This window comes from Erpetoichthys calabaricus, chromosome 4 (assembly GCF_900747795.2).
Source record: "Erpetoichthys calabaricus chromosome 4, fErpCal1.3, whole genome shotgun sequence".
In the NCBI taxonomy this organism is placed as follows: Eukaryota; Metazoa; Chordata; class Cladistia; order Polypteriformes; family Polypteridae; genus Erpetoichthys; species Erpetoichthys calabaricus.
Window position 1 is genome coordinate 223,039,428 of NC_041397.2, and position 15,523 is coordinate 223,054,950.

General features: G+C 37.6%; 1 protein-coding gene across 2 annotated transcripts in view; it reads right to left on the bottom strand.

The window, feature by feature from the left end:
• Positions 1–15,011, bottom strand: part of LOC114650603 (P2Y purinoceptor 3) — a 68,643-nt gene extending 53,632 nt beyond the window's left edge. For both annotated transcript variants that reach the window (XM_051926831.1, XM_028800350.1), the window contains exon 1: positions 14,707–15,011. The gene's annotated coding sequence lies outside the window, so the exon portion shown is untranslated. The remainder of the gene's footprint in view (positions 1–14,706) is intronic.
• Positions 15,012–15,523: the final 512 nt, after the last annotated feature.

The following is a 15,523-nucleotide window of genomic DNA, read 5'->3' on the forward strand; positions in this document are numbered from 1 at the left end:
CCTGTAGAAGGACCACAGATGCAACATCCCTCCTTCAAAAGCAATAGTTTCCAGACTTATAAATGTTTCTAAAATTTAGAAATAAGGTACTATAAGAAATAGGGTTGCAACTATACCCATACCCATTAATAGCATACAAAACTCAGCTGTCAAAAGCCAGAACCAAAGCGAAGTGCATTTGTAATGTAGGCTGTAGAATCAATACCACTGAGTATTGAACCAATCTTAAAAAATGTTACAGTCGATACTTATTAATATTTTGATACTGTTGACTACTTTATTATCAAGTGAATTCATGGAAGCAAGTCTATATGGCTTAGTAAGTCAAACCTCTGCACTTCTGGCCGTTTCAAAAATCTGACTAAATAATGACCTGAACATATCGTTGACAAGAAAACTAATGCTCAAATAGCAGCAAATGTTTTCTTGCAAACTATTACAGTGAATGTGCTTTATCAAGCAATCACTTAGGCAATAAGAAACAAATGTATAACCATTTGAAAGTGAAACTTCTGTAGTTTTTTTTGGATAAACACCTGACCTTTGAAACAATGACTATGTTACTTACTGAGCGAAAACCCATGCAATGGTCATTTTTGCTGGAGTAAAGACAATGGGGAAAACATATAAAAACATTGTTTACAGCATTTTAACAGGACAATGGTGAACCTCAAGTATAAAACTAAGTGAAGAATGGCTATATACATCTGCTAGAAAAATTCTGGAACATTAGAACAATCTAGACAAGAACATGCCATTCAGCCCAACAAAGCTCCCTGTTCCTATCCACTTAATTCTTCCAAAACAAAATCAAGTCTTGTTTTGAAAGTCCCTAAAGTCCTACTGTCTATCACACTACTTGGTAATTCATTCCAACTGTCTATGGTTCTCTGTGTAAAGAAAAACTTCCTAATGTTTGTGCGAAATTTACCCTTAAGTTTCCAACTCTTGATGAACTCATTTTAAAATAACAGTCTCAATCCACTGTACTCATTCCCTTCATAATTTTAAACACTTCAAATCATGTCTTCTCTTAATCTTCTTTTGCTTAAACTGAAAAGGCTCAGCTTTTTTAATCACACTTCATAATTCATCCCTTGTAGCCCTGGAATGAGTCGCTCTTCTCTGGACTTTTTCTAGTGTTGCTATACCCTTTTTGTAGCCAGGAGACAAAAACTGCACATATTACTCCAGATGAGGCCTCACCAGTGTGTTATAAAGCTTGACTTCCTTGGACTTGTCCTCTACTCATCATGCTACAGTATATAACCTAACATTCCATTAGCATTCTTAATGGCTAAAATGATGAATATACAATGAATCAATGGCTAAATAATACGAAAATGTGACAAAGTTTAGCGTACTGAAGCACATAGAATTGGTTAGCACATGTATGGTTAACACTCAGTTCATTACCACCATTGTGCATATCAGTCAACTGAAGTAGCTTTTCAAACTGAGGCCTTTTATACAAGATACATAGCCTAATAAGCATTCATTTCTTGGAGGAGTTTCAGCATCATATCGATGTAGGTTAACTTAATTTTTTCCAAACATCTTTTACTCTAGTACAGAGTGACAGAAACTACAGCCTATCCTACAATACAATTAGTGACAATACATTAGCGGTCAAGATCATCCATCCAGTTTCTGCACCCAGTATCATTAGATATACCAAGCTCGTTTCTTTATATAACAAAGACCCATCCAGAACAACAAAGTATTCATAAAAAACGTATTATCCAACTCAAGTAAGAGGTACAAATGTCAGGTAGGCTTATTAATATCCCAAACATATGTATTTTGGCTAAAATACTGTGGAAATACACCACTTTTGGAAAATGTTCTTGTAGACTACAGAGATGTGCTTTTAGATGGCACTGACCTTTTCAACTGAAAACCAGCCTATCCCCTCATTCATTGGTCATCAGGTCACAACTGTAATGCTTCTAAGTTTTTCATTAGCAGTTTGTGAAACTCTACCAGTGAACTGACCTTCTGTTTGTTGCAAAACCAACAACATATAAACCTAAGGTGTTGTTCAAAACTTAAAGTAAGCAGATAGATAGGGAGACAGACAGACAGGATTTTATTTTATTCCTAGTGTGAAATCTGGCTTTTACAGAAGCTCCTTAAATAACAACATAAGTTTGTATTTATTAAAGGAGAGTCTGCCTGGTCTGAATAAACACCAGAATGACTAAAAATGGAGAATATTTAAAAATAAAGAAAACTTCTGATTTGGCTGTCACAGTGAAACATTATGCAAGGCTTTTGCTGTTGGTATAAAGACGCCCCGGTAGCATTTTCTGATACATTCCTGCTGAATGATTTTCCGGCTGAAAATACTCAGTGTTTGTGTGTCAGAGAATAGATGTGCAGCATTATTCATAATAGCACTCAGTTTTATTTTAACTCTCTCCTTTGCTACTACCTCCGGGGACTCCAGAGTGTGCACCATAACCGAGCCTACCTTTTTAATTTGCTTGCTGATTCAGTGGGTTTATCCTGAAGTGAAGTTACCAGCCTAGCACAACCACAGCTTAAAAAAAACTGCACTGACCATCACATGTGAAGGATATCACTTTCCACATTAAAGGAACACAGTCTCCTAAGGAAAAACAGCCTGCTGTTCCCTTTCTTATATAGTTCCTCTGTGTTATGAGACCAGTCCAACCAGTCATTAATGTGGATACTCAAGTACTTGTTAGGAACACACCACCTCTAAATCCACTCTCTGAAGATTTAGCTGATGTTAAGATGTAGACAATTCTCTTTCCACAAAGAAACAAAGTTCTCCACCTGACTCCTGTACTCTATCTCAACCCCTTTTATCAACATACTCCATAAGGGCAGAATCATCTGAGAATTTATGCAAGTGACATGACCTGGTGTTATATTTATAGTTGAAGGTGTACAGAGAGAACATTATTGGGGTGCCTCTCCCTTCACTACAGGACATATTTTACAAACACAGTGTCCGCAAGGCCTGTAGCATTGTGCAGGACCCCTTACACCCCTCACATGGACTTTTCACACTTCTGCCATCCAAGAGAAGATACTGCAGCATCAAAACCAGATCTGCCAGGCTGCAGGAGAGTTTTTACCCCCAAGCTGTTAGACTCCTTAACACCAGGCTGCCCCCGGGACCTTGCACACGGCCTCAACCACCTCTAAAAACAGAACTTTTATACATGTGAGCTGCTGTCCTGCAAAGACGAGTGTGCAGGTAGAAAAGAACTGAAAATCTCCTACTGACCTTTAAGTATTTTGACACTCTTGTTATCCTTCTGCTGTGAAACATTCTGACCTGTCATTGTTTACACATGTCTTAAACAACTATTATCATACACTGATAATTTCTGTATTATCTATATCTATTATTTATTATTTATTTATTATATTACATATCTTACACATCAATATTGCTGCTACTTCTTTGTCTTGTCTTTGCACAATGTCTTGTTTGTGTTTTAATTTTAAATTTTAATTCTATTTTTAAATTATTATTTGCACGTTATGTTGTTACACTGTGGACCCTGAGCTTCACAATTTCGTCTATCTGTATACTTGTATATGGTTGAAATGACAATAAAGTTCACTTTGACACTTTGACTTTGAAGAGGAAAAAGGAGACAGGACTGTTCCTTGTTGTGCTCCAGTATTGCTCACATCCATATCAGAAACACAGTGTTTAAGTCTCACAAACTTTCTGCCCAACAGATATTACATTATCCAGGACACCATAGGCCTATATACCTGCAGTATTTCTGAGCTTACCCCTTAACAGGGTTGATACTGAAGGCACTAGAGAAATCAAAAAACATAATCCTTACAGTGTTACCACTTCTGTCCAGGTGAGAATAAGCCTTGTGAAGCAGAAAGATAATTTCATCCTCCACTCCAATCTTGACTAATATGCTAACTGCAGTGGGACAACAGCACTCACAGTGTCCATAACCAGCCTCTCAAAAGGTCTTCATGAGGCAAGATGTTAAATGCCACTGGTCTGTAGTCATTAGGCAAAGAGAAGTCTGCGTTCTTTGAAACAGGGAAGATGTGTCTGCCTTCTTTGGAAAAGGATGTTTTCTGCAACAGCAGCATATTTATCTAGATCGACTTGGTGACAGACTGAATAGGTGACAGAGGACATCACAAAGTTAGTCATTACAGGCCTTAAGAACTGATAGACTGACTATCTGGTCCACAACTTCCTGTAATTCTTCAGTCTAGTACACCAGCAGAAAGTGCTTATTATGTTATGATCCCAAATAATCCACATATAGCAAATGTTTATGCAAAGAACTGATTTTATTATTTATCTACAATTTGTTTACTGAAAAGGCTTATCCCATTACAGGAATGTGAGTTATCTGTTCCTATCTCTGTAGGACTGGAAACAAAGTCGCTATGTGTCACTACTGGACAGCAGTAAAACAGCTCACACTCAAAAAAGGACAATTTACTAATATCCAGTGTTTCCCAGAGATTAGTGGGCCACAAAGTAATCTTGATCACCCGTTTAGTAATTCATATGCAATGAGTAATGTATTGCATTACAGGCAATGTGGCATCCAGTCTTCAAGCAAACTAATGTATTAAATCACTTTGATTGCTAAAAGCGGCAAATTGCCACAAAATTGTCTAGGATGCTTCTTTGTTTACTTTTTCATGGTGCTCCTGTTCTTATTTCAAAATAATCACCTTTGGGCCGATTTATACTTCACGTTCAGAACGCATACGCATCATGACTATCATGCATTCCCAGCGTTCTTTTGACGCATCCTTTGAGCACGTTCTCAGAAATTAATGCAAAATGGGCACAAGTTGTAGTACCAGCAAATATATGGGTGGCATGTGTGTGTAAGTGTTGGTACATAACATCAGCGTCGTTGTTTACTATCAACATGTGCCGGCAGGTTTGCAGCTCCAACAGGATCAATCTGCGTGCTTCAATATTTGATGAATGGCCCGATGTGGTGAAGCAAATCATTAAACTTAAATGCTGACATGCAAATGTGTTCATGGTGCTTTTTTTCAATCGATTACTCACATAGGCAATACAAATATTGCATATTCCCCATCATAATGGCAAGATACATTTAAAAGTATCACATACTGTCTCAACAATCTGTGTTGCAGTTACCTTTTTTTTTTTTTTTTCGCACCTTCGCAACAGCCTCAGAATGCACATAATTTTTAACATCTTTTTTCCTTCAACTCACAACACAGCGAAAACCGATTTTGTTTTCTCCCCCATGATAATTTCTCACATGGATACCCGATGGAATCCTCCAGATTTAATTAAAGTACGCTTGCAAAGTATGGACAGTACACAGCTGGCATAGCAACAGCATCCTCAAGCTGACGTATCTCATAGCGTTAAGTACATCGCTGTCCTTAGAATCACTATGAAAACTCAAACAATATTGTAATTGTCACATTCAGCCATATGATTCACTTAAGGTGATAGCTCTGACAACTGAAGAGTAGCAAGATTTTGTTGTCCTTAAATGTGACTTGCCTTCTGTATAAATTTGTTTCATAATATAAATTAGTCATACTTATTGGAAATAACAGGACTCCCCTTCACCCCCAGAACAAATAAATTTTCACCCCTTTTCAATAACTCAACTTGTAATGCAAAGCAAGCAACAATGCTCTCACCTGTTACTTATTAAAACAAACTAGAAAAAGTGATTGAATGAAACATTTCTATTCTTCTTTGTATATATTACCTTATACTGAATTTAAAAAAAATTGCATATATTCCTTTCTGTTGCAAAATATTTTGTTTTATTTAAAAATGCATTGTTACTATTATTTATTTATTTGTGCCTTCCCAGTCAACACTCAATACCAACAGCTAATAAAATTTTCTAGGGTAAACACTGATCCATATTACTAACCGAGAATGCTAAACCGGATGATGGACGCAGGCACATCCGGCCATGGGCCGTAGCTGCAAAAAGACGTACTGCGCAGGCGCAAAAAGAGTCCGCGAGAGTCGGCTGAGGAGCCGAGAAAGGCGGACAAAAGAGGGCGAGAGAGGCGGATGAGGGGCCGCGAGAGGCGCAGGCGCAAAAAGAGTCCGCGAGAGTCGGAGAAAGGCGGAGAAAAGAGGGCGGCAAAGGCGGATGAGGGGCCGCGAGTGGCGGACAAGACCACAGAAAAAAGGAGTGAGCACATACAAAAAGGAGAAATGAGGCGCAAAGTCAAACGCAGGAAAAGCACGAAACACATTGCACACGAAACTAGACCCGAAAAAAAAAAAAAAAAAAAAGACGCTCGCGCACAACAGCAAGGCACCCCCCCCCCCCCCTACAGGCACCGGACGGGACACACACCAAGAGGGGGATTCAACAAGCCCATGGAACACAAAAAAAAGAACACAAAACCACCCCACAGACCCTACAAGCGAGGGACGGGACACACACAAAGAGGGGGATTCAACAAGACACAGGAACACAAAAAGAAAGAAGACGCTCGCGCAACAACAATCCTCAACAATCCCCCCCCCCCCACATCCATAAGAAGTCACACCCAAAGCCACATATTCTAAAGTGAATGTCAGCACCTTCACACTAGACAGCATAGGTGTCAGCATTGGTGGATCTCCTTACAATAAAGCACTATTAACCGTTCAACTGCAGAAAAGGAAACATATTAACAGTGACTGCGACCCTCCTTATTACTTATCCATATTTCGGATGCTGAGAAAGAAACAAGTCATGAATACACGGTCACGGGTACAAAACGAAAAGGAAAGGATAACAGGAACAAACACACGAACACGAAAGAAACAACAAAATAGACGGCTATGCAGCATAGGTGGATCTCATTACCATAAGCCACTATTAACCGTTCAACCGCAGAAAAGTCTCCATATTAACAGTGAGTGCAATACTTCTTATTACTTATCCATATTTCTAAAAGAAAAAATGTCTCGACTCCAAAAACGCAAAGCTCAACTAAAGCTTCTAACTAACGATGTACCTAAAAGTAAAAACTTTATGAACTGCGTTAGATCCTACAATAGTTCATTTGCTTTTAGTAAATATCAGGCCACCAAAAGGCAATGGCCCATACTGCTTTCCCATATGTGCACAAATACTGCATCACATTGGAACAGTGCACCCTGAAACAAATCAACAACGCAAATATGCACAAATCTACATCCTGGATCCACATGACGCAAACTATCAATCAAAGTGCTGCATCGCAACAGGCACGGATTCAAAACGAAACACCTCCCGTCTCAGACATACGTTAACGGCAAGGAAGGCTACAACGGGCGTCTCACACAGCACAGGCAAATCGATTACAGCTCCAAAACAACACGTCCCAAATACTACACATGCAACAACGCGCCTCTCAAACGGAACAAGCAAAACATACACCGGGAAAATTCATTCGGATTAATGAATGTCATTTGCAATCATTGTCATTCAGTTCACTTCCCTGAAGAAACAACTGGCAATACAAGTAATACATTTAGATGTTGTTGTCAAAAGGGTCAAATTAGACTGCCTTCTTTACATTCATATACTGAATATCTACAGAAGATTCTAACTGACGATGTACCTGAAAGTGAAATCTTTATCAACTGCATTAGATCCTACAAATCGGTATCCACTATGAACATTAACGGTGGCACTGCACGTGACATCCGTCTTCAAAAAATGTTAATTATTGATGAATGTACAATGGCATGAAGTCACTTACTCAACACCATTCATAAACTTCTACAAACGTTTATGAATAATAATATTCGATTTGGAGGAAAGGTACTTTTATTAGGAGGAGATTTTAAACAGTGATTACCTATTCTTCCAGATGCCATGCACTCAGCTATTGTTCAGTGCACCTTAAAATACGCAGACAATTGGCATTGCTTTCAAAAGATACAGTTAGTAAAAAAGATACGATGTCCAGAACCAGATCATAACAATTGCTTATTACAACTGAGAGATGGTACACTCACCAATACAGATGGACTTCAGCCACATATTATTACAATTCCTCAAGCCTTTATCTGCAACGACTTAGTTACAGAGAGATTTGGAACAGCAATCTCATTAGACCAAATGCCCCTTTTAACAAAACGCACTATATTATGTCCAAAAAATATTAATGTGGAAAACATAAATACCCAAGTCATTCCATTACTTCCTGGAGAGACACAACTCTTTCTAAGCTCTGACAAAGTTGACTCTGATCACGATAATGACCATCTTCATTGACCTTACAAGTTCTGACCTGGAATTACCTTTTACACTTAAACGGCGTGTACAAAGAAATTTTCCAATAAACCTTTACACTGTGCCACACACTTTATTGTTTGCTTTCTATTTGCATCATCTACACCGTCACACTATTCTATATCTCATTCATACATCACACTCTTTGTCATTCCCAACACCAGGGGTTGGCGAGCGAAGCGAGCAGGGGGCGGAGCCCCCTAGTATGGTTTATAACAGAAAACAATTTTAAATAATCACAGGCATTTTTTCCCCATATATGCTCAAAATGCTGGATATTATTCAAACACTACTCAGCCTTCTAGGTGTTTATTGATTGGATGGACATAAGGCAATAGTAATCTAATCACTGCATTGATTTTAAGCATTTGCTTACATTTACACATTAACTACTGTAATCAATTTAGGTCCAAAGTTACTTCTTTCTATTCTGCTTTTGGAAGCTATACATATTCTGTGCAGAGCAGTTTAACTTTTTTATGTACACAATTCTAGCATAAACTAGAATTTACCAAATTAAATTACATGCTACTCTATCACCGGTGAATGTGTTGTTGAAGTGAGCCCTGCTTTAATGAAACCTGATTCAGTCTCCCGTGGTACAGAATTTGTGTGTTTTATCTGTATCTGATTGGCTTTTCTCTAAGCACATTTATTTCTTCATAATTCCCAAAAACTAGCTTCTTCACTCTGAGACTACAAACTGGCATTGTGTGTGTGTGTGTGAGAAATGTGTCCAATAGTACACTGCTGCTCTTTCTACAGTGTCTTGCTGCTTTGTGATAAGAAATCTCCACCCCAAAAGTAATGGGCTAAGGGAGTAAAGAAAATAAAAAGGATAAATCCATCACCACAAGCATATTGAAAGGCTTGCTTATAGTACAGCTGGTTCATTCAATACTCAAGCTTAAGGAAAGTTTTATTTTTGTTAAGAAGGCACATCCACAAACATAAAAAATACAGAGTACATCAGCATGTTAAATAAACACACGGTAAACATCTATGCAAATATGAAAATAAAGTACTATAATTAATATTGTTCTGACCCACATGCTGTTAACTATTCCTGTTATTTGTCGAACTGTGCTCCCCCTTTGTCTTGTCATTTATTAACACACCTCTCAGTCACATCCCACATTCACAGTGGTATTATAAATGTCTATGAAACTCACGTAAAGCATTGTAGGTCCCATAATAAACATTTAAAATGTCTCATGTATGCACCCCTCTATCTCTTGTTTCGATCATGTCCGAAACGTATCTTTAAGGTACATAAACCCCTAGGTCTGGTTTATTGTGGTACACAGCAATCTGAACCTCTGTCTACATGCTTCTCTTTGTCTTGATCTGATCGTGGAAATCACTCGCCTTGTAAGTGTCTTTTAAAGCTTTATTGTTTAATGTGTACTATCTGCTATGTATTGCTTTGTAAATCATTATTTATTGTCTTTGGTTCTGCACCTGTAAATGCCTCTGTGTTTCGTTTTGTATACATTTCAGTTTACAGTGAGGTAAGTCCAGTAATAGCCTTCAAGAAAGCTCACCCTTGTCATTTTTATGTAGATGGGGTGAGTTGTTTAAGCTCTCAGCGGCTGTGTTGCACAGACGGCGTGGATTGAGGCAGAAAAAATAGATATTTTATAGTCTATGTTATCATAGGTTGATCACATTTTTTTATGTTTTCAACTAGAACTGCAATATAACTCCTAACATGCAAATCATAGGCATATCAAACATCTTAAATATAATAAATATGTAAACAGATGGAGAGACATACACACTCTACCTGAATTCAGTTGTGGTCAATATGGGGATTTCCCCTGAATGTAATGACAAATGGTGGTGATTTTATTAGTTTGTGGGGTTCTCTTTACATCATAGAGTATAAAGAATGATATGATCATCATGGCCTGTATCTTACCATGTGCACTAACTAAATGAATTCAATCATATTTTCTATTCAGTAAGTAAAAATAAACACTTCTTAAAAATCAATCCTAAACAAATAAAAATTAAAATATTACATCAGTGCTACTGGAATTATTGAATACCAAGATTATTTAGTTTATTTTCATTTATACTAACTTTTTAAAGCTACTTTTATAACTGCACACTTTCAAATCAGGTCTGACATAAACTCACTTAGGTTGGGACATTTGATGTTGTGAAATGTATGTCTGCACCGTAAGTGGATGAAACATTACTTTGTTAATAATACTTAAGGAAGAGAAATATTTAATGGATAAGTCCTTCCCTTGCCAACAATCACAATGTACTTTACACAGAAAACAAGATTTTCAGCATTTCTTCCCCATCAAATTGCATGTCGATCATATAAATCAAATCTGTACAACTCAACCAAATTAAAATTATAACAAACCAACCTCTGACAAACCCAAGTCAACTGATTTGTGGGTGCCATTACTCGCTTGTCCTCCTCATTTTTCATGGTCAAATGACACACAGATTATGAGAAACTGTACTGTAAATATCACAAGCATTCTTGCACTAGTGCCGTTTATAACATGGTCATTGAAGCAATAGTGAAATTATAGTCAAAGTAGTGAGCAAGTGTACTTTAGTGAGACTGAAGTACTGGAATGAGTAATATGGGCAGTCTAAGAAAAAAAAAGGAGAATCAGAACAATTTAAGCTATTTAAGAAATGTACTGTATATTAAGCAATCTATTTTGTTTCACAAGTTGGGTTTAGTGTTTCATGTTTTGACAAATGGTCCCATATGTATACATTTTTCCAACTTTTGTCTATTTACTTTTTGTTAGATTAAGTGGTTTCATCCAATATTACACAAGCAATTTCAACACCTAGGTATTGGGTATTCTTTCTGTCTGAATGATAAATATCTAAGTCTAGTCCTCACTTGATTCTAATCATTTACTGTAATGGGAGTTGAACACACTTGTGTTTGTGTGTGTATAAACTAAGAACTGCTATACCTTTCATTACGTAAACAGGTCTTATTTAGCTCAATGAAGTTCATCCCAGACCACTGTTCAAATTCCTGTTTATAAGCTTAAATGAGACCTAAAGGCTAAAAAGCAAACAGAAGCAGGAAGAATCAGGCAAATGTCACAAGCCACTTTATAGCTCCCTTTACATCTGCTGTGCTGCTGCTTCTAACACTAAGCAAGGAAGACAGTGTGTACAGCAAGAGGGATACAACTGGAAATAATGAAAGCCACCCTAATAGAAAACAAGGAAAAGCACACTGTCCATTTGAAACCTGGCCTCCAAATGTTTAAGGATCAACCAGCTACACAAGCATAAAACATTAAATAACTAGGAGATGCACAGAGCTGTCCACATGACCTTCCACTGCTCAGCAGAATATGCAAACATATGTTGAGAATTAAAATCTGACAATTCTGAGGTGCTGTAATTGAACGTCAAGTTCAGAATTCTGTGTAAACCGCCATAATTTTCTCATTTTTTTTACAAAACGTTTACCACATTTCTTAGATTGTAAAAGGCTTAAACTGCATTATTGTTTCCATTCCACATAAAGATTTTTTTGTCCTACGCTTTACTAACTTAACACAAATAATATGCTGTTTGCATAACAGTCTAAGTAAAGGTCAATTAAATTACATAGGGTAAACATAATGTATTTTTACTGTTGTCATATTGAATAACAAACATACAACACTTGTAATGAAAACTAGAAAGGATCAAAGATGTACTATATCTTTTACAGGAAATCTAAGACCTCCTGAAAAACTCTCATCTGACAGTTTTCATACAGTAAAAGGCAGGCTTTTTTTTTTTTTGCTAATGGAGTCTGGGATGAAATTGTGTCCTTTAGATATTTAATGTGATTTTTATCCATTTACCCTCTAACAATTGTGTAAACCAAAGGAACTCAGATTTATTTGATAGCAAAGATAAATCTTAAAAAAAAAAAAAAAATCAACCAAGCAACACTGCTTATAATACATATTTTGATTAGACAGCATTTTTCAAGTGGGCAGCATTATAAAAAAACAAGCCTACAGCCTAAAGCAATACAAGATCCATTTATTCAACCATTTTCAGAATCCACTAATTCCATTACTGAGGCAAAGAGAGTCTATCACTTCACTTCAGTATCATATGTCAGGCTAGGGCCAAGCCTAGATGGGAAGACAATACCAAGAAAGAAAAAAAAATGACTCACTTATAATGTGTAGTTTTGAAACCAATAAACATAAAACATTCAATAACTGGATGTAATATTTAAGTGACACTATTGTTCTTTTTAATCTAGTAGAATATGCCACGGCTCTAAAGACCGAAACAGATTGGATAGTCAGAACTGTGAGGGTTGACTTTATTTGAGGCATATCAGAAACCACATGCATTAGATTAGATAGTACAGTAATCTGCAGACGGCTAGACAGTTTCATCAGAAATCTGAAATCCTCTTCACCCAACTTTAGGGTCATTTACTGGAACCTGCTGGGTATAATTAAAGATTTCCAAACGCAAACCTTTAAAGTTCAATAGGGCCTTATAAGGTTATTCTTTGCTTCTACGCACTTCAAATCTGGCATAAAAAGATGTCAGGCAAGTACTGTTGAACATTTCAAAGAACTGCTAAAAACATGTTTTAAATGTGGCCTTTTTAATAATTATATTTACAGCAAAATACTTTAAAATTAATATTGTGTAATCATACATGGATGTTTTTCATAGCGCACAAATATTAAACAGTTCTACTTGACATTTCATGTTTCCACTTACTAATAACTTCTTTTGTATTTGTTTTCCCTTCCTGGAACTCTATGGAGGCGCTCTGCCAAGAGTGCTCTGTAGCTACCTTTGATGTTTGCAGGGATGAGGACCGTATGCTACAACTGCATCAATCCTTTAAGGACAGTGCACCACAACAATAGCAGATCATCTTGTCACATTTAAGTATTGTGAAACGCCCCGAGAGACTAGTTTGTCTTTTGGTCTTTGAAGCCGATGAGCAAGGGTCCTCAATTACAATCCTGTTGGGCCACTGTGGCTGAAGGCCTTCCTTCCAACCAGTTTTATACTTAAAAGCCATGCCTAGCAGATAATAAAACTTGATATTTAATTACATGGGTTGTTAGAGCTTTCATTCATGCAAGACAAGTCTTTATCACTTTGCTGATTTTTTCATTTTCTGAGAATATTATCCATGTTTTGGAGTCATTGACAGATTTGTACCTCTTGGTCCTTCCCTTCTCTCATTTATTTCAAAACACTGCATGAACACAAACACATCAGGGGGATATATAAACACAGGTTTGAATGGAAGCACATTAGACAGAATGGTACCTTTGTAATTTGTACCTCATCATTAACTGTTAGATGGCTAAGAGTACGGGCAACAGTTACAGCCGAAAATGCTTGTGCTTAAAATTAAAATAGATAATTAGGGGTTCTGAATTGTAACCAGCGAGTCAACTAATACCAAAAATTTAAAAAAAGTATTGCTTTAGTACTAAATAATTGGGTTCTAATTAAAAAATCTGATAAGGCAAAAATCTGCTGCCCACCATGATGTAATGGAGGAACTCTGCACTTCGGGCTTATTTTTAATTTTTTTTAACATAATTCCATTGGCTGGAGCATTGATCATCTTACCATAACATACATTATCAATCACGACTTTTACTACTTTAAGCACTACATATTTAAAAACTGTCCAAAATAATTCAACTTACGTTGAATTTCACTAGGCACTGTTCCATTTCAATTTTTTTCATCTTTAGAATTATAACTTCTTTCTTTTACGTTATGTAAAACACATTGAACTTCACCTTTTCCATGCAAATGTGCTTTTCGGATCAGTTTTATATTTTTATTTTTCCCGCTCGTCGACATGACGCCAAGCACTAGTGAAGCCTTACGAATTCTAACGTAATAGAGGATACATTATCAGTTATAAAAGTGGACGATAAATCCCGCTGACAGCAATGTGCATTACTTACCCCAGTAATGTCTCAAATCTACTTTTCCATTCTTACAATGCAAATATACTAAGAATACTAATACACAAAGTATACTAAATTAAACAGGCATACTAAGCCCTGAACTGGTCAAAACTGAATGGATGCTCAACATTTTCCTTCAAGAAGTAGCCAGCATTACGTTCACTGTGTGGAACTGTCACAAAGCTAAACATTATGTTCAAGGCCGAATAACAACAAAAGTTAGATGATGGACCTGGAAACACTCAGAGCTCGCCATACTAGAAGCAGCCCCGCCGAACCGAAGGCGACTAACGGGCAGAGTGGCTCAAATGACTGACACGGAGGCGCCCTGCCGCACTGCGTTTATACCACATAGTAAAAGCGCTGCCTGAAGCGTGAGTGACGGGCACAGGTTGTAGACGCGAGCGTGTACATTACACAAGTTACGAAAAGATCCCCACTGCTAGCATTTTTGGAGTCTGCATTTTTGATCGAGTACTTACCACGACTGACGAGTTTCTTTCTGATTTTTGCAGACTTCGAAGGAGTTCATCAAGACCGCAAAACTCTTCACTAGTTCGGCGTACGCGTGGCTCGGGGTTCTTACTGTTCTTGGCTACATTTCTGTGAAGCTTCCTGAAGGGATACACGAGGTATGTAAGCTCTGTTTAAACGTCTTCAGACGTGTTCTGCTGCCTCACTCCTTCGTCCGATAGCGCATAGAAACTTCGGTTCGTGTTAGAGCTGCACCTCCATTAACGCGAATCTCCGCACGGACTTGCGCGTGCACACCTCACACAGTGAAGGGGGCGGGCCGGCGGTGGTGGGGCAGGTACGCGTGAGACATCGCTAAAAAATGGACTTCCCAGGCATGCAAATCATATATTGCATTAGTGTGTTATTATTAATGAAATCGTGAGTCTTTGAATGCGAGCTGCATCGTTTCCTTCTTGCATCAGTGACAATTAAAAGAACCACAAACCAGTAGCAGCTAAGCTATTATTTTAGGGCGGCGAGCCGTAACTGTTAACATTAATATAATTATATAATGATTTAACACTTTAATAAAAGGAATAGTGCAGTGGGTACCCCTACTGCGATAAATCCAGCATCTTGGGTCAAAATCTCGCATGCTGTCCCTGTGGAATTTGCATGCGCTCCCGTGTTCATGAATTGAATTCAGGATACTCCGGTTTATATAAACTGATTGGTGATTCCCAATTGCCTGTGTGGGTTTGGGATGGAGTGACCTGTAATGGCCTGGTATGCTGCCCCTAAGACCCTGCACTGAATTAAGCTTAATTTTGAATGTATGTTCTA